Source organism: Macrobrachium rosenbergii, chromosome 8, assembly GCF_040412425.1.
Source record: "Macrobrachium rosenbergii isolate ZJJX-2024 chromosome 8, ASM4041242v1, whole genome shotgun sequence".
NCBI classification, from domain to species: domain Eukaryota; kingdom Metazoa; phylum Arthropoda; class Malacostraca; order Decapoda; family Palaemonidae; genus Macrobrachium; species Macrobrachium rosenbergii.
The window spans coordinates 12,498,326-12,518,438 of record NC_089748.1 but is presented as its reverse complement, the minus strand read 5'-3'; the positions used below and the strand labels follow the sequence as shown (position 1 = coordinate 12,518,438).

Sequence of the window (20,113 nt, the reverse complement as noted above, 5' to 3'; positions counted from 1 at the left end):
CTCTATCACCCAAGGAGGAAGACTTCACAAAACCTGCAAAGGAAGATACGGATGAAGCAGGGGAGTCAAACAGAGGGGGGCCCGCCCCAACAACCTCACTTACCTCACCACTTACCACCTGGTCCTGCTCTGTATTCATTGGTTCCAGGTTGAGATCCAAGGCGGCTACATCCTCCGAGACCTCAGCGTAGAGGATATCCACTTGGGGTGGCTGGGTCGCATCCCGGATTTGCTGGATGATTGGGGTGGCAAGATCTTCAGGCACTGCGGCCGCCACCCGTGCGCCGGGGTAAAGCAAGTCCCTCAACCTGGCGTCGAGGACGTAGGGCTTCCCCGACGGAACATTCCTTCCAAACCCAGCCACCCAGGCCCGGAGGGATTCCAAGGCAGACTTCTTGGAAGCTTCGTCCGCCTGTAAGGAAACCAACAATTAGCTAAGAACGAAAAAGCCAGACCGGGAATCTCATAAACAATATACAATATGAGGAGCGTAAAACGGGAGAAAAAGACTGTCATTTACCGACTCATCCTGGACGGTTGCGCAGAGAGCAAAGCAAACCTCACAACCATCAGGGTGCCAAACAACCAGGTCGTCAAGTCAGACCGCACAACCAGCGTGGGTCCGGCATACTACGTGTCCGTAGGGTTGTTGAAGGGAGGCGGTACACCCCGGCTCCTCACAGCGAACAGTCTGTAAGTAGAAAAGTACATGAACCTCCCACCCTAAGCAATCTAAAGCCGGCAAGGCCGGGAAACTCAACTACAACCGGAATACTCCGGCGGAGAAGAACTCCCTTATCATAAACTGGGCCAATAAGCTCTAAATGCACAGAGTGGAAGGTAAGGGCTTTCAGACCCCGGAGGACTCCGGGGAATGAAGGAACGAGAAACCAGGAACTAACCATAAGGGCTGCCAGAAAAAATAACGGCGGAGCCCCCGGGTGTAGGACCGGACTCACGTATATATATAAAATAAATAAAGGAGCGTACTCCTGTAGATAAATAGATTTATCTAAAATAAATGAAAAATAAAATAATAATAATAATAATAATAATAATGACAATAACAAGTGACGGTAAATACTCCGGAGACCGGAGGGGTCCCCTCCCCTTACATGATGTAAAACCTTCCGCCCTTACTTCCCCGCCGGAGAAACAAGACGGGCATAGTGCTCGTATGTTCATAACATAAGACGGAGCAATATATTTCAGCCTACCTACGTAACCCGACGGGGAGACGAGAGGTATGGGATAGTGACTCGAACACGTTCGAGCAAACAAACCACCAACCCCAACACAGCGAAGCTCGGGACGGTATGGGAGGGAGCGAATCCCTCTACCAATAGGAGAAGTCCCTGAACTCGGAGAAAACGCCATCTAGCGTCACCCGCACGAGTAGAGCAAGGCTGGGGGGGGAGGGGGTGGAGTAGGGGAGAGAAGTAGGCTACCAGGAAGGGAACAGGAGACAGGGAGAAACATATCACCCGCTCAACTGCATCCATCCCTCCAAGAAAAATGAAACTTGGAAGGGTAGCCTACTACTGGGAGCTACGCAACCCGAAGCCCAACTCCTTCCTAGGCGAAGCCTAATATGGACCTAACCTAGTATAGGCTAGGAAAAAGGGAGGAGTGCAGAAGGGAGGAGGAAGCAACAGGGAGAGAAATTTTGTGCCGAGAGCCAACCGGGATCGAGAAGGGGGGGCAAGGAGGCGACTAGCCTAGAGGAAACACATCCAAAGAACTCGATTCCCCCAAATGGAGGAAGAGAACTAAGGGGCTCACTCTGCCCACCGAAAAACGACCCCGGAGGAAATAGCAACCAAAACTCCCTCAACCTGATCTCCGCACCCAGGGCAAGGGGATGGAAGCAAACAAGCCTACACCACAAAATACCATCACATAAAGAATAGAACCAAAATGTGTTCAATAGGGAGCGTAGCCTACCTCGGGGAAGCGGTTAGATCTGAGGCTGCCGCTACCACCCAGAGGTAAACAACAAAAATTAAAACAATTAAAATAAATAAACTAAAAAATAAAAGAGAGCACCATCTCCAAGCATAAAATAATTAGCCTACTTGAGACCAAAAATAAAAAGGAACCCAACCTGGGGGGGTTACTTGGACGGGGCATCACCCTAACAAAGGCCGATAGGCCAATGAAATGTAATTTCGTAAACAAAAAAGGGGGGGGAGCCACCGCAAGGAACCACCAGGAAGGGAACCAAGGGGTCAAAATCTATCTATAACGACGAGGAGACAACTCCAACCGAAAGAACAGAGGGAGTCGCCTCGCGGTCGACATGGCTGGCGGGGACGCCGTGGCGTCATAATAAGATCTCAATATTTATGAAAATACGAGACCAAAACAGCCAAAAAAAAAAAGAACAAAACCCCACAAGAAGATGGTACTTAACTTAGAGATGGAAAAGGTGCTCGATGCCATCGTAGATGCAGAAAATAATCCAAATAAGAGACGAGCACACAAAAGAAATGGATATCGTCACGTGCTAGAAAATGGAATGAGGTAGGTGGCGCTGGTGTCGCCGTCCTGGCGGGTGTTGAGTGCGGGGGCTGTAACGGCTCACCGCTCTGTTCCGGGGATTTTGGTAGGGAGAGATCTTTCGAGTAGGTTTCCGTGGTAGTGGTATTTCACTCACCCTTCTTTATACCGACGCCTTCCTAGAAGACGCTCGACTGGGGGTAGTAACCCCAGCTTTCCTGAAAGCTCTTTTTCTCTGGTATATCTAGCATTGTTATACCTAGAAATTCGTGCTGTAATGGAATTTCACCGGCTGACACGGGACTGAACTCAGAAATATAGTTACATATTTTACAGTTAAAAGATTACACAGTTGCATTTTTCATAGTTAATGTAATGTATAGTTAACATTTTTAGTTAAAATAATATAACACATTTTTTTGTTGTTAATGTATTGTACAGGTACAGTTTTTTTAGTTAAAATGGTAAACATTTAAAGTTTTTAAAATTTAAAATTGAAAGAATATACAGTTATTCTTCATATTGAGAATAATATAGAGTTATATTTTTATAGTTAACAGGATGTACAGTTAGAGCCTTTAAAGTTAAAAGGACATATATAGTCATTATTGGCAAAAACATGAGCTATATTTCATTTCTTATCACAGACCTACAGTAACTTTATTTAGCACTTGTTTAATGAGGTCATTTTGGATGTTTTATAACATTTTTGTATTGCAATACACTCCCTGAACACCTGAATTAGTCCTAGTCACTGACCAGCCCGAACTATATCCCCATAATTTTACCCACAAAGTGGGTAATTAACTGTCAGCATTACTAAGGCTACAGGAAAAATCTTGTCAAATGAGTTACCTGAGGTACCGTTGACAACGCGGCTGCAAATACTGGCTGACATTCCCAGTTGTTATCAGTTCACTGTGCTGTGTGGGTGTGTCCCTCATCAGGGGAACTTTTAGTCATTTAGCCTGACCCCCATTTAAAGAATTTGGACATCAGATTACGATTTTGGACTGTTTTCTCCTGGGTTTATACTTTATTGACTGGTTTTGGAACTTCTCTCCCGGTTTTAACTTTGGATCAGTACTTTAGACTCGATTGGATAAGTCAGACAAGATGAAGTGGACGTCTGCTAGCACTGCTGCTTCCACTTCATCTACATCTTCAACGACCGAGCCTTCTACTGCTAGAGATGCTACAACTCATCGGTCCTGCAGGCGTAGGATGAGTACCCTCAAACACGATCGACATTCTGTTTGTATTTTATGTAGGAAGGTTCAGTGTAGTATCGGTCAGTAGATCAAATGGAGGATTATTTGAAACACAGAAAATCCTTTGCCTCGCAGAGTAAGCATAGGTCAGGATCAGCTGTAGGGTTACAATCAGTAGATAAGGAAGCGTTAGATTCAGAGTTATTCAAGAAATTAGAGGACAGTTTATCATCCATTATGTCTAGCCTGTTGAGTAAGTTAACAGAGAATAGAGATAGTGATAGTAGTAGCATAGTTGACTCTAATCGTTCTTTTTCAGCCCCCCTGCCTGTTCCAGAACCAGCTCTAATGGGTGGCGGGGGTCATGGAGAACCGCAGGCCTCGAAGGTTGGTTCTGTTGGCCCCCCCGTCGCGGAGCAGGCAGTGTTGGCAGCAGATTCCCCCCTTCCCACTCAAGGTGTAAGTTCTGAGGTTGATGTAGAGTTAGGTAAGACACAGACGAGTAGGGATAATAGGTTAGGAAATGTTCAGGAAGAGAAGTGGAAGGTGCAGTCTTCTTTGAGTTCGAGTTCGGTTGGGGTTTCTAGTGTGAGGCCTTCGTCTTGGATCCATCTTCGGTTTTATTTCCTGCTTTGAATTCTTTTTAACAGAAGGTTTCTAAGTCCGTGGTTCGTCGTTCGGATGTGGTTTCGGGTTTGTCGGGTTGTGTAGTGTTGGAGAATGCTCCTTCATCTTCGAAGGTTCCTTTTCCTTCAGTGGATGAATTTGGATCGTCTTGCAGTGCTGGTAATTCTGGTGATAGGGTTTTCAATTTGGCTCAGTATAATGCAGAATTGTTGGGTTTGTCACAGGGTTATGGATTACTAGTTGGGCAATGTTTTCAATTTTGGGTTTTTCCTATATTCACGATCATGTCTTGAAGAATTTCTTGAGTTTGCTAGTGGTGTCTGTCAAGATTATCAAGGGCGAACAGAATTGGTCTAGCTTTCTTTCTCAAAAAAAAAAAAAAAAAAAAAACTATGGCCTCTTCTGCTGCTTCTGAGTTTTCCTTTTTCCCTGATTTCTTCCAAGCATTCTTCCAGTGTCTTTACACAATCTTCTTTATCTCGTCTCTCTTTATAGAGTCTTCTCTAAAAATTCCTGTTTTCTTTGCCATTAAGTCAGCAGAAAAAGAATTTTCATTGGTGCAATCCTGTAATGGAGTTTTCAGCAGCCCCCTCTCTCTTCGGGGTTGAGGTAACTCTGTACAGCCAGCAGATTTACATTAAATATAAATGTGAACTGGATATGACGGTTATGAATTGTGGGAGTGAGAATATGGCAGGCACATGCACCGAGCTGCTAGATGTTGTCAAACAGATTGTAATATAGCAAACACAAATTTTCGAACTTCACTTCGCTAACACAGGAATTGTTTGTTGATTTCATTAAAAATGTTACTGTTTTCGAACAACACACTTGGCTAACTGTTCACGTCTAATACATGCAACATACAATAAATCCCTAGTAAAGTGCTTTGAATAATTCCTAAATATCAGTCTTCTGGCATCACAACACAGCTGCTATTCTTCTCACGATGCGAAATTTCTATATAACAGTTATTCTGCATCACTAAATTAAGAACTTTTTTGCGCTCTCGCCTTCTTTGGTGGGCAGTCTTCAAATAGCACCTTACACAGGTCCTGTAGTTTTCTCAGGTTTCTGGACTAGATGCTTCACAGGCAGTTGCAGAGTCTTCCGCAACTCCGTCATTTACTTCCTTTAGCGTTTCGTCTGTGTCATCGTTGAGTGTGTCAGTACCGATGGTGTCCTCAGCCTTTCCTTTTCACTAGAGTTGCTGGTAGTTTTCCTTCCTCAGAAAAATATAGAATTGGTACCGCAGCTTGTAGCTTGTCTTGAGAAACACCGTTGAGTACTGGACCAGTCGGTATGTTCTTCACCTGTCCACCGTTGGCTAGGTGCTCCGTGGTTACTTGTTTGTGGTTTCTTTCTTTTCTCCTTCTTCTACCTACTTCTTTCAACAAAATTCCTGCAGCTATATCTGTTGCTCCTTGTAAGGTGTTCAATGTGAGTTCAGCTTTGGTTCTGGGTCATCAGGAAACAGTTCCTCCCAATTCCTTAATTATGTGGCTTCATCTGGCATTGGGTGGATCGGGTGTTGCAGCCTCTCAGCTCATTTTAGAGGGTGCGTATGTCGCTCAGGTGTGGTCGGCCCAGGTGTTACGTCATCGTCACTGGGTGGTGCGGGGTTTGAATGAAAAGTGAGTCTGACTCGAGTTTTGTCATCGGCTTTAGTTGGTACAGGATTTGAGCAACCGGGTTAGCAGTTGGCTCAGGTATGTTAGGTGTTGGTCTGACAACATCTCTTGGTGTAGTGAGTTGATGGTTATCGGGTGAAGCTCTTGCGGGTGGTCAGTCTGTCTCTTTTCCTGTCCCGGTTCAGTAGGACCAGTCTGACAGAGAATGCTCTTTTTGAAGAAGAGGAGCCGTACCAGACACTGTATTTGTTTTTTCTCCAGCGAATGAAAAAAGTGTAAGCTAATGATGGTGGACTTTATCCATTCTCTCTATTCACAGTCCAGGCTCCTGAGGAACCTACACAACCAAACAAAGCAATGTTGGAATCGTTGTATCAACTAAACCAGTAGTCTCCCAAACATCAAGTAAACTGGTCTGGTTTGGCCGAGTCGGGCAGGTGTTGAGGAGGCGGACTCTAGGTTATCTTCTCTTATCGGGCCATTCCAGACAGGATTCAAGCTTGCTTTCTAATTGGAAGGGGTTCTATAGGGTTGAACAGGTAACCCTTCTGCTGGTGTCAGAGTTCCTCTCAATGAATCTATTGAGGCTCTCTACATGTTCCTTCATCGAATCGTTTTGTAGTGGTTACATCTCGTGAGGCTTGTATTTTGGAGGACACTTTTTGCAGTCAGTCAGAGGCTTTGTCCCACTCTATGTGGATGTTTTTTGAAGGTGATGGGGTTTTCTCAAACAAGCTGGATATACTCCCTCCGATCCTGTATTGTTTGACAACCTCATCACTTCAGTTTCAATGGGGTTGACATACCAGGCAAACATTTCAGCTGGCTGTACAACGTTCTTTGGCAAGAAGAGGAAGGACTTCTTTCTAAATCATCTTCCGCCTCACTGTCCGAGCATACATAAGAGAGTTCTGTTGAGGGCACCTTTTTGTTCTCTGCAACAGTCTTTTTAGGGAGGAGGATGTCTCCTCCATGGTCAATTTTGTGTCATCGTTGTCGGCAGTATCATAGGAGGCTATGATTTGTGTGGCTGCTCAGGGTTCAGGTGATGTGGCCAGCATGACGAACTTTGTTGCTTCTAACTCATATCTCTGGTGTCGGCAGTTATGCATCATCGAGGGTACAGAATGTTGAAGTATCTAGCCCTTGGCTGATCCTTGCCTCCTCTTTTAGAAGAGCTAGTAAGGGTGAGGGACTTCTTATTGAATCTATGCAAGATACTTAGGAATTCGTCTAATTTTGCCTAGAGTTGCCTGGCCCCAACTCAGTCTATAACCTTTCAGGGATGAGGATTCTCTCTCTTCCTTTGAGGTTTTTTTCCCCAACCCTGGAGAGGATCCAGTCAGTCCTTCAGGAAGTAGAGGTGTTCCTGTCCAGTTTGGAGAAGCCTCTTAAAGAGAATGTCTTCTCTCTCTCTCTCTTTTTAATTCCAGGGTCTCATTTCCGGATGCATTTCTCTTCAGGTATGTCTCAGGAATCGCTGGGACTTCCAAATAATAAATTAAAGCAGTTATAGTCTGGAGCAATTCTTGCCTGTCGGATCTTCTGTGGCATTCAGAAGTGCATCTGACACCTTCAGAAGGTCTATTGACTCCCCTCTTCCTGAAGTTCATTTGTACTCAGATGCCTCAGATCAAGGTTGGGGAGCAACCTTTGAGGAAACCCAGGCTTCTGGCTCTGGAATGGATTTTATAACATGCAGGGCATATAAATTTTTGAAATAGATCAGGGCTGAAAATTTTCAGGTGTTTTTCAATCCATTTTAGTGTTTCAAACAGAGTAGTGGCTCTGTTTTATTCTGAAATAATGAAAAGAGAAAAAATCTTTTCCCCATCTTGTATTGGGGAGTTTAAACTTGTAGTGATTTATTTTGAATTTTTATACCATTCTCGTTAGGTATTGAGGGGAGTGTGGACTTTGGCTCAGGAAGTAGTATGTCAGGTTCTCCAGAAGTGGCCAGCATCTGTGGAGTTTTTCATGACGAGATTAAACCATTCATCACCTTCCGGTTCATTTCTCACAGTGGTGGACCCCATGTCGATTGGCACCATTTTGACGTTACAAAATTGGGATCACATGTAGATGTTATGCTTTCCGCCTTTCGGTCTCATTCATCAGGTAATAAGGAGGTTGTGGGAGAGTGTCAAGATGTCTATATTCTAATAGCTCCTTGCTGGCCCTTTGTCCTTGGTTTCCGGAACTCCTAAGCTCCTTATGGAAGTTCCGGTGTTCCTTCCCATGCAAAGAAAATCAGACAACCGCTTTTTCACCATTATCATCCAACCCTCAAAAGAACCTAGTTGCAAGGCGACTGCTGAGCGAGCAGTTCAGACAGACTGGACTCTCAAAAGTTATGTCTAGACAGCTTTCTTTCAGCTTGAGAAAGTCAACCTGTAAACTTTACCAGGTCAGCTGGACAATGTATAGAAGTTGGTGTCATAAGGAAGGTCATTCCATCTCTAGACCTTCCATAGCCAAAATAGCCAATTTTCTTTTATTCCTTCAGAAAGTCAAGGTTCTTTCGTATTTGGCGATTGCTGGCTACTGCTCGATGCTTAGCAATACATGTAGTTTCCATCTTCCTGAAAATTTCCTAGTACTAAGATCCATGATGTATTATGTTCTTTTAAGATTAAACGTCCTGTCTTGCCAACTCGGGCTCCACTGTGGGATTTTTCGGAAAATTTTAACGTTAAGACAACTGATTAAGATGATGTTTTTCTTAAGGCTTTAACTACAGCTAGGAAGGTGGGGGAGTAGCTTCAGGCAGTTTCTAGGCTGGTTTCCTAGCTGGGAAGTGATATGCATTTGTCTCTTCTTCCGGAATTTGTTGTCTCTTGCTCAAGTTGGAGTCAGAGGTTAACCCTCTGCCTCGTTCATTTAGGGTTCTTTATCGGCAAAGAATTCATTGCCGGCGATCCAGCAGCGATGTTCTTATGTCCGGTATTTCTGAGCATTAAAAGTCTGTTTATCAAAGGTTGAGAAACTCCTCCCATGGACACTTCTCCCTCTCTGCAGGATCCCTCCTCCACTGTCAAAGAATGATTAGTTACTTTCTGAGGAGATTTTTAGCAGCCTTCAGACAACCATCTTCAAGATTGTCGTCTTCAAGCTCTGTATCCATCTTTCCTCCGTTTGCACACAGTATTCGAAGGATGGCCACTTCATCTTCCTTTCTAAGGAATTGTTCAGCCACTTCTAATTCTGGGTGGTGGCTAAATTGATTGTCCGTCTCAGTGTTTACTTTTTTACATTTCTTCTGTTCAATTCACCTAGAGACACCACCAGAGGGTTATTCTATTTTAGTGAGTCCAACAGGGCTGCTAACTCTCTTATCTAGGTGTGTCTTCATTTAGCTGAGGTGGTATGCTCTTAGATGCAGAGGTTCTTAGGTTAACCAGATAGAGAAATTCCTTTTTAGTCTTTGGAATCTTAGGTAGCAGTAATAGTATAATCACATGAACTTAGGTTTAGTACATTTTTTTATCTTAGTTTTGATAATTTCCTAAATGAGTCCAAGGGGTTCTCTAGTAGGCTGGCTCTTTCTGTCCAGCGCTGAGATACTTCTTCTTTGGATGGGACGATTTCAGGGCCTTATCCGGAGGATCACCAGGCTCGGCACACTCCTTCATCCACCCCTTTGCATGAAGAGGCTCTGAATAGCCACATGGGAGGTTCATCGTACTTTGCCAGCTCTCCATTCATGAGAGGTTCTGAAGAGCCAAACATGGGAAGTCGACCAACCGAGACAGTACTGACCTGACTGATGATCAAAGTACCTCTCCAGCATGTCTCTTCACTAAGCTCTGCATTGATTGATATGGTGAGTGTGTGACTAAACAGATACCCTATGCAGAGCAGATCAGTGAGCTACCATTTCTGACCTTTGTAAAAGGGGGCGATGCAACATACATGGGTCTCCCTCCAGCATGTCTCTTCACTTCATCATGTTGATTGATATGGTGACATACATTTATACATAGTAGGTTGGTAATGAGTTACCTGCTTATTCTCCGTTGACACGTCGGGCTGAATTAGATTGATCCCACCTCCATTAAAATTTTGTTATTTGTTCATGAGACTTACCTGCCAGATATATATATAGCTGTATTCTCCGAAGGTCCGACAGAATTTCAAATTTCGCGGCACACGCAGTGGCCGGTCAGGTGGTTAGTACCCATTCCCGCCGCTGGGAGGCGGGTATCAGGAACCATTCCCATTTTCTATTCAGATTTTCTCTGTCGCCGGACTGTCAACACCTGTTGTCAGTTCCTCCGCCTTTTGGATTTCGAAATTTGTTGTCACTTAAGTATTTTGGTTGTTTTTTGGTATTCGACTGGATCTGTGACTTGGCATACGCTCTTTGTGGACCGTTTTTGATTTTGCTTTTGACTTTTCTTATAATTAAGATGTCTTACCTCTAGCTATCGAGTCTGTAGCTTGGGTGAATGTAAGGTGAGGCTATCGAAGACTTTGATAGTTCCTCACTCTTTATGTATGATATGTAAGGGTGTTCAATGCTCTATGATAATCGGTAATGAATGTGTGGGATTGTCTGAGGGTGAGTGGAAGAAATATGAAGCCTATATGCTTAAATTGGAGCGTGATAGGCTGAGGAAATCTTCCTCCTAGAGTGCATCCTTAGTTGGACAGTCAGGGTTTTCTCCTACTAGTAACCCTGTAGTAATTTATTACTAACCCTGTAGTTTGTTGCTGCAGAAGGTAATTCCCTGGCTCTCGTGTGGAGTCAATGCGTGCTCTTGAAACTAAAGTGAATGCAATTCAAACGCATAGTGTTAGTGCTAGTGCCCCTAGTGTTGTGGAGGGGGCGTCAGATCGGCCCTATAATGCCTCTAGGCCTGGACCTCTGTCGAACTCCCAGGACCAGGGAGGGGCATGTCGAAAGCCGCATGAGGGTTACGGGGCTTCCCACCGATCTGGCGTCCCTTCGGCAGGTCCTGATGACGCTACCCAGGCTGCCAGGGATCGTGCTCAGGCACGCATCCTGAAGGATTGCTTCTCGTCCTCCGACACGTCCTCCCCGCCACGGGGTTGGAGCTCTCGGTTGGACTCTCGCCCTCTTAAGAGAAGCTTAGAGGAGAGGACGCTTCACGTCCTCTTCCTCTAGACGTTTGTACTCTTCCCCGAAAGTTGCGTGGATATTCCTCTGCAGAAGAGAATAAAGTGTTTTTCGAATGATCACTCTACTCGACCCCCCTGTCGCGCTAAGGCAAGGGCTAGAGCTTCTTCCCCTGTGGAAGGAAGTATACGTCTCTCGCCCCTTTCCTTCTCTCAGGTTCAGCCCTTCTCCCGAGAGAGTGGCTTCTCCCAACGCGTAAGATTTTGTTGGGTTTGCAACAACAGCTGGATGCTCTCATGAACCTTTCAAGATTCGAATCTGCCTGTTAAGAGGTACAGACTTTCACCTTCGTCTCCCGCTTCTTCTTCTCCTGTCGATACAGAGCGTCTGTCTTCTAGAGAGAGTGTTTAGTGGCTTCCTATTCGTCTTCCCGAGTTGAGGTGTTGGCCTTTTCTCTTGTCTCGCGCCAGGAGCGCGTCTTGCTCTTCGTGCGCTTCTCACGCTTCACGCGCTCCTCACCTTGACGCTCGGCGCGCCAGCCATGACGCCGCCGCCACGCCACGCTGTGACTCTCTTCTAGTACTTGCCCACGGAGCCTCTCGCGCGTCCACGCCATGACGCTCCGCGCTCGCTTCGCCGTATAGCTTCAAGTCTTGTGTTGACACCGCTCCAGTTGTTCATCATGTCGCACAACTACCCGCTTCAACATCTTGATGTCCTTCTTAATTTAGCCAGTACTTGCTTCGGCAGTACATATACTAATTGGAACGATACAGAAAGATTAGCATGGCTCTTGCGCAAGGATGACACGCTAATCGTGAAGCGTTCCACATTTTTATGTTTACTATCGTACTCTAGTTGACGACTTCTTCGTTCGCGGAGTTCCCGCTACGTATCGGCGAATCGAACTACTTTCACCACTCACTCAAGACCCACCAGCTGCGGAAGAACATCCTCTTTCGTCACAGCCTTTGTATGAAGAGAAACTTCTTTCGTCTTCTTCTTCCTCTGATTATCAGACTCTGGCTTTTTCTTAAGGATCTGTTTCCTGAGACTTTTCAACCAGCTCCTCTCTCTCTCCACCTTCACAGTTGTCTTTGTCTTAAGGGGGAGCGTTTGATGAAAAAATCGGAAATAAAATTTTCTGGGATATTTTATATATGGCATCATACATATCCTGACTATCTTCTCAGAAAGTTTTATTTAAAAGTTCGCCACAGTTAGAAGTTATAAACAAAACAGTAACCTATCATAGTCAAATTACATTTTTCATATAATGTAATGATATTGTCAGTATATCGGTGGTAATTTCCTTTTAGCTATGAAATAATATCTAATGCGATCTATGGCAACCCTGTGGACATAGTACGCATCAGCGAAAAGACAGGAATGCCGCAGGGCAGTCAGTGGCAGTCAGTCAGTAGCAGCTCAGAGCTTGACTAAGTAAAGCGTGAGCGCTGGCCAACCTCAGCCGTGTTTTGACACTCGCTTCATTTAGCTTCATTTAGCGAAGTTATATTACTTTGCAGGTCTATTTTTGGCTTTTCATTATGTCATAAAACATCAAACTGTGTAACGGCAAGCAAATAAATACACAGAGAAGCAAAAATATCGTTTTCTCAAAACTAAAGTTATCGACATTCAAACTGCATCTCCTTCATAACGCTTTTGCACCGATCTCAGATACAAAAAGTAAACAAAAGCTAAATGTTTGCATAACAAAGGGGCTTCCATGGGAAGCAACACGAGACCCGCACCACGAGAAAGAGTTTTTTTCCCGAAGGAATGTCACTTCCAAGAGAGGTAGCAAGTGACTCCTTTCATCTCCAGACTCCCTTTGCAACCAGGCTTCATTTTGCACAAGCCTGGAAAGAGTGAGGGCAGACGTTTGGTCCCTCCTACTGTTAGAGAGAGAGGTTACTTGATTCCCTTCCTGTCTCCTCTTTTGTTTTTGTTTCCCAACTGCCTTCCTGTCAAACAGAAAATTGTTTGACCTGCTCGAACAGATGTTCGAGCGGAGAGCAGTGGAACAGATATTGGACTCAGTGTTCCCGGGATTTTACTACAGATTGTTTCTAGTCCCAAAACTTTCAGTAGGCTGGAGACCCGTCTTGGACGTCAACAGGTCGAACAACTTGGTCCGGAAGGAAAAGTTCAAGATGGAGACCTCGCAGTCAATACTAGGAGCCCTTCATCCCGGGGATTGGATGGTATCTTTGGATCTCAAAGATACTTATCTTCACGCCCCAATTCATCCACGTTCGGTGAAGTATCTCAGGTTGTCTTGGGGACTAGACGTACCAGTTCAGGGCTCTCTGCTTTGGACTCTGCTCAACGGCCATACCACGTTGAAAACACCGCTTCTCGTCCGATCAGCGAAGTTAAGCAACGTTGGGTCTGGTCAGTACTTGGATGGTTGACCGCCTGGGAACACCAGATGCTGTTGGCGTCACATTTTGCTCCGAGGGTGTTTACACGCTCATGAAAAACGTTGCGATGCAGTTGCATCTGTCGCACGTCAGGATCTCACTCTACTTGGACGACTGGTTGATTCGGCGTCGTCGGCGAAGGTATCTGGAGGACCTTCAGTTGACTCTGCAACTCGTGAAGTCCCTGGGACTTCTGGTCTGTGGAGAAGTCGCAGCTGATCCCCTCACTGTCCATTGTGTCTGGGAATTCAGATCTATTCAGCGGCTTTTATAGCGTCTCCGTCGCAAGAACGGCAACTTCTATGTACGAAAAAGTTTCGGCCTTCTTGGAAAAGGAAACATGCTAGGTGAAGGAAGGAATGAGTCTGCTGGGGACCATTTCCTCGCTGGAGAAGTTTGTTTTCTGGGGAGTCTGCATCTCAGGCCTCTTCAGTTCTTTTTGTTGGAGAACTGACAAAGCAAGGAAGACTTGAAAGAGGAATTGAGAATTCTTCCTTATATAAAAGAGGATCTGTGGTGGTGGCTCGATCCAACGGAATTGCAGAAAGGGATCTCCCTCAAGCTTCTGAACCCCAACCTAGTGTTGTTTTTCCGATGGGTCGTCAACAGGTTGGGGGCAACACTAGAGGGAGAGAAAGTGTTAGGAACCTGGAGAGAGGAACAGGTGTCCTGGCACATCGACTTCAAAGATTTGGCGGCTATCTTTTAGCTCTCCAATTCTTGAGGTCCAAGTTTGCAATCGTGTAGTTCTAGCAAACTCGGACAATACTTGTTCCCTGTTCAGCCTTGCAAGAGAGATTATTCTTTGAGCCTATGCTCGCAACATTTCGATTCTCACAAGTTTTGTTGCAGAGGTCGAAAATGTTCGAGCAGACCTGCTCTGTTGGCGCCATCAACTCCTGCCGAAGGAATGGACCCTTCATCAGGAGGTTTGCCAAGATTTTTGGAAATTTTGGGGTCGCCATCTTGTGGATATTTTCACGACCTCAAGAACAGCGAGGCTCCTCTGTAAAGCTCATCTGTACTCGACCCTGGGGCAGTTGCGATAGTTGCTCTTCCTGGGATTGGACGGGAATAGATGTTTACGCCTTTTCCCCGTTCTAAATTCTGGGAGAAGTCATACGCAAGTTCGCGGCCTCACAAGGGACGAGGATGACTCTCATCCCCATGTTTTGGCCTTCGAACCACTGGTTCTCGGAGTTTCTCTTCTGGTTGGTAGACGTTCCGAGGACCCTTCCTATGAGAGCAGACCTGCTCATACAAACCCACTTCACGAGATATCTTTGAATCTCCCGCTCTGAACCTGACTGCTTTCAGACTATCGAAACTTGGTCAGAGCGAGGGGTTTTTCTGGCCAGGTGGCACGGGCCATCGCTAGAGCCAGAAGTTCTTCATCTAAAGGATATATCTAGCGAAGTGAGCAACCTTCAAAGGTTGGTGTAGAAAGAAGGGCTTTTCCTCTTCCTCTATCACTGTGAGCCAGGTTGCGGATTTTCTCCTTTACTTAAGAGAAAAACTCGATATAGCAGTTCCGACTATCAAGTGTTATCGGAGCATGCTTTCGATTGTATTCAGACACAGAGGATTAGCTTTGTCTGACAATAAGGACCTCCACGATCTTACGAGCTCTTTCAAGACGTCCAAGGTTCCTCAGCTGATTTCCCCTGCTTGGAACTTGGACGTAATGCTCAAGTTTTTGATGTTTAGTCCTTTTGAGCCTCTCCACTCTGCATCTCTTAAGGATGTTACTCGAAACGGCATTCCTCTGGCGGCGAGAGTGAGAGAAGTTCGAGGCCGTCATGTGGGCTTCAAGGAACACAATGCTGTCTATTCTTTAAGCCCTAAGTTCTTGGCTAAGAATGATAGGTCTTCTAACCCTTGGCCTAGACACTTTGAAATTAAAGGTTTAGCAGACCTTATTGGACAGGAACCTGAGGGAGTTCTATGTCCAGTTAGAGCTCTCAAGTACTACCTTAAAAGAACACAGGACACTCGTGGTCCATTGGATGTTTTATGGTGTTCTGTGAGGCAACCAGTTAAACCTATGTCGAAGAATGCACTGGCATTCTTCATTAGGGACGTCATTAAGGACGCACACTCTAGTTGTGACGACTCAACTTCAAGTTGTTGAGAGTTAACGCTCACGAGGTGAGGGCAGTTGCTACCTCCATGGCGTTCAAGAAAATATGGTACTCAGTGACATTTTTAGTGCCACATTTTGGCGAAGTCAATTCGGTGTTTGCCTCACACTCTTGGCAAGATGTTTAGGTAGCATACGAAAATTGCTTTTCGCTGGGACCATACATTGCTGCTTCAGCAACCTTGGGGACAGGGGTAACTCTGATCCTATCCCCTTTTTAATTGTGTTTTTGTGGTTGTTGGGTCGACTACTGGAGGCAGTCTTCCCAATCCTTTGCAAACTAACGCTTTAGGTGTTGGTTAGGTGGTTAGTAATGCTCTTTTGTCCTCTTTGTATGGGCTATGATCTAGTCACATTGTGGTCACGCCCCGTTGACAGATCATCTAGAAGTCGCCAGCTATATAGGTCACTACCTCGCTGGGGTCTCTAGTAAAGCAGAAGCAGACTAGAGTGACAGTAACCACTCAGTCAGCTACGCTATCAGATAAGGAACCAAAATAATTTTACCAATAATTGGTTTTTCCTATTTCTTGGCTGTCTCTACCCCCTCCAAAGGTGGTATTCAGCTATATATATATCTGACAGGTAAGTCTCATGAACAAAATGATATTTTAATGATAAAATAAAGTTTGTTCATACTTACCTGGCAGATATATATTTCATATTGCCCTCCCTCCTCCCCTCAGGAGACAGTGGCGTTAGAAAATCTGAATAGAAAATGGGAATGGTTCCTGATACCCGCCTCCCAGCGGCGGGAATGGGTACTAACCACCTGACCAGCCACTGTGTGTGCCGCGAAATTTGAAATTCTGTCGGACCTTCGGAGAAGCTATATATATATCTGCCAGGTAAGTATGAACAAACTTTATTTTATCATTAAAATATCATTTTCATTTTTCAACTAAATGAGTGATAAAACTACTGTATTAAAATACTGGTTAAACATTTTTGGAGTGGTTTTTTATTTGAACTATCAAAATACAGTAGGCAGTTTTAACATTTAAAAGGGGTTGTGGTCGTATCCCCTGAATACTGGGGTCAGGGGATATGTATCACAACCCCCTGCGAAATAAAAACTTGACACGATCTAAAAACACTTATAACTGCCTATTTTGATAGTTCAAACACCAAAAAAACCTCTAAAAATGATTATACCTGAGTTAAAGTTAAGTTAAGTACTGTATATCTTAGTTTAACCAGACCACTGAGCTGATTAACAGCTCTCCTAGGGGTGGCCCGAAGGATTAGATTTATTTTACGTGGCTAAGAACCAACTGGTTACCTAGCAACGGGATCTACAGCCTACAGCTTATTGTGGAATCCAAACCACATTATGACGAGAAATGAATTTCTATCACCAGAAATAAATTCCTCTAATTCTTCATTGGCCGGTCAGAGATTCGCGACAGTTAGACAATATATTGGGGTTAATCAAGAAACCCCCTTCAACACCTCAACCTCTTGCAGAGTTGTCTCCCATTTCTTCAGAGTAGGAAGAAGAAGTGGACCCATTCACCCCTCCTTCTGCTTACCCTTTGTTGCTAAGGTTTTTGTTAGCAACATTTCCTAATTTCTTCTCGCCTGCAGCTCCAGCTTCCCCAGCGTCTATATATTTAATGGACAACCAGACTGTTAATTCTGCGAGACCCCCAAAGATATTTCTGTCTTCCTCTGCTAAGAAGACTTTACATGAAGTGGAAAGCTAGCTCTCAGGGAAGAGAAAGCAGGGAAGAGCCTCCTTTAGTTGCCCTCCGTTGAGGCTCTCTCAGAGGAGATATCTGTCTTATGCAACTGGAGAGGCCCCAACCCTGGGAGCTTCTACCTCCACCCAGGGGGACTTCTCCAGTTTAATATACTCTTCCCGGAGGTCTGCTTTTAATTCTGTGAAGATCCTGTTCTCAACATTGGAGCTAGACCACTTGATCAAACACCTTTTTAAAGTTTTCAAGGTGCTTAGTTTTTTAGATTGGATATTGGGTGCCCTTGCTCGCAAGATCAAGGATTGTCCTCATGTCCTGAAGGACTACAACTCAGAATTTATGGGTGTTACCTCTTGTCTAGACAAGGGTATAAGGGACAGATCTCAGGAGCTGGCTTCCCTTTTTGCTATGAACATTTTGAAGAAAAGAGAGCCTTGTTGTTCCTATACCACAAAAGGAGTGACCCTTTCGCAGAAGTCCACTCTGCTATATTCCCCATTAGATAAACAACGCCTGTTCCCACAAGCTACAGTTCTTCAGATTTCTTCTGACCTTCAGAAGAAATCTACTGAGGACCTCCTCGATCAGTCTGAGAGGCACCCTAAAGAAACTCCAGCTTACTCCTCTTGAACAGTTTCCCCCGTCCAACCTCAGCCCTTTCGTGGTAGGGGCAGGCAAAGAGGCCTTCCTAGACCACGCTCAAATACCCAGTTTGCCTCTCAGGCGATCAAAAAGTCTGCCACTGAAACTCCCTTACATAAATGAAAACCGCGTCCTCCATACGCTGGTAGGAGCAAGGCTTCTCTGCTTTTGGGAACGATAGGAAGCGAGAGGAGCAGAAACCTAGATTGTGGAAGTTTTGAGGGAGTGATACTCCATTCATACGGAAGCCTCCTTTGACAAGCTGCACGATCGTATTGACGGCCTACTTAGTGGACTCCGAGCAGTTTTCTGCCCTCTCCCAAGAAGTGTCTTCCCTCCTTGTGAAAGAATCTGGGATTCTACAATCGGTTATTCATAGTCCCCACATTCAAAGTTGAAGTGAGCCAATCCGTCCTAGCATCCATTCGTCAGGGGGAGTGGATGATTTCAGTAGACATGAGGGATGCATACTTCCATTTCCCAGTTCATCAGGACTTGAAGTTTTTAAGGTTCGTTTTTAAGAACAGGGTGTATCAGTTCAGAGCCCTTTGCTTCGGCCTAGCCACGGCTCCCAAAATGGTTACATCTGATGGGGTCAACATTTCGCTCTATCTGGATGATTGGCTCCTTTGTTCTCAATCGAAGGAGTTATGTACGAAAGACCTGCAAAAGATCCTTCTTCTAGCTCCGGAGTTGGGCCTTTTAATAAATTTTCAGAAGTCACAGCTGACTCCTTCTCAGGAGATAGCATATTTGGGGATGAGAATAAACTCTATGACTTTTTGGGTTTTCCCTCCCCCCAAAGGACAGAATCCTGCCTTCAGAAAGTGGACAAATTCCTCTCCCTTCAGTCTTGCTCTGCAAACAGCTGGATGAGCCTACTAGGGGCTTTCTTGTCCATAGAGCAATTCGTTTCTCTGGGAAGCCTACGCATGAGGAACTTTCAATTTTATCTACGAGCCAATTGGAACAGAAAGAAGTTTCTGGACACTTTTGTTTTCCCAATAACTCGGGAAATCAAACAGGACCCGCTGTGGTGGAGCTCAAGAGACAGACGGTCTCAAGGGAAATCGTTCCTTCCTCTGAGCCCTGACCTAGTGTTTTATTCAGATGCTTCAGACCTAGGTTGGGGAGCTCCCCTGGGAGACAGGGAGGTCTCCAGGATTTGGACTCCAGAACAGAGCAAATGGCATATCAACGTAAAGGAGGTGAAAGCATTTCACTGGGGGATTGCAAGAGTTTGCTCTGGAAGTGTTTGGAAAGACAGTGACGGTCCATTCAGACAATACCATGGCATTTTCTTACGTGAAGAAGCAAGGGGGGACACACTCTTTTACCCTTTGCGAGGCAGCAAGGGCTTTCCTCTTATGGGCATATCAAAACCAGATAAAGATCCTAACCAGGTTTATTCAAGGAAAATTAAATGTCTTAGCGGGCGAACTAAGTTCGCCAAAAGCAAGTTCTCCCCTCAGAGTGGACTCTGGACCCATTAGCGTGTCAAAAACTTTGGAAACTGTGGGGAAAGCCAGTTCTGTATCTGTTCACAACTGCTAAGAACTTTCGTCTTCCTCTGTATTGTTCGCCGGCTCCAGATCTACAAGCATGGGCGACAAATGCAATGCTTGTGGACTGGTTGGACGGGTCTGTATGCCTTCCCTCCTTTCAAGATGGTAAGGGAAGTCATCAACAAGTTTTGAAGTCATCATCAAGTTCTGGAATCACCAAAACATAACCATGACTCTAATAGCACCATTTTTGCCAGCCCAGGAGTGGTTCCCAGACTTGTTAGAGCTTCTGACAGACTTTCCAAGGCTGTTGCCTCAGAAACTAAATTTACTCAAACAACCGCATTTCAGACAGTTCCACCAAGGACTGTCCACTCTGGCCCTGACTGCACTCAGACTGTCAGGAAACTGGTGTGATCGAAGGGGTTTTCAAGGTCTGTTGCAGACATGAGTCCTAGAGTAGTGTATGTCAGGCCAAGTGGATAGTCTTCCATTCATGGTGCCGAACACATAACATCTCTTCTTCTAAGGCAACTGTAGCAGAGATTGGGGATTTCCTGCTTTATTTAAGATCATCTAGGGGACTATCTTCCTCAACCATTAAGGACTATGGAGCAATGTTGAGCTCAGTATTTAGACACAGGGGAGT

General features: G+C 45.1%; 1 protein-coding gene and 2 non-coding genes across 4 annotated transcripts in view; all 3 read left to right on the top strand.

The window, feature by feature from the left end:
• Window positions 1-20,113, top strand: part of LOC136840604 (leukotriene A-4 hydrolase) — a 168,366-nt gene that overhangs the window by 56,507 nt on the left and 91,746 nt on the right. The window lies entirely within an intron of this gene.
• LOC136841341 (U6 spliceosomal RNA) lies at window positions 11,783-11,885 on the top strand. Its single transcript, XR_010853893.1, has one exon. It is a non-coding gene; the product is annotated as a U6 spliceosomal RNA (small nuclear RNA).
• LOC136841328 (5S ribosomal RNA) lies at window positions 13,379-13,497 on the top strand. Its single transcript, XR_010853882.1, has one exon. It is a non-coding gene; the product is annotated as a 5S ribosomal RNA (ribosomal RNA).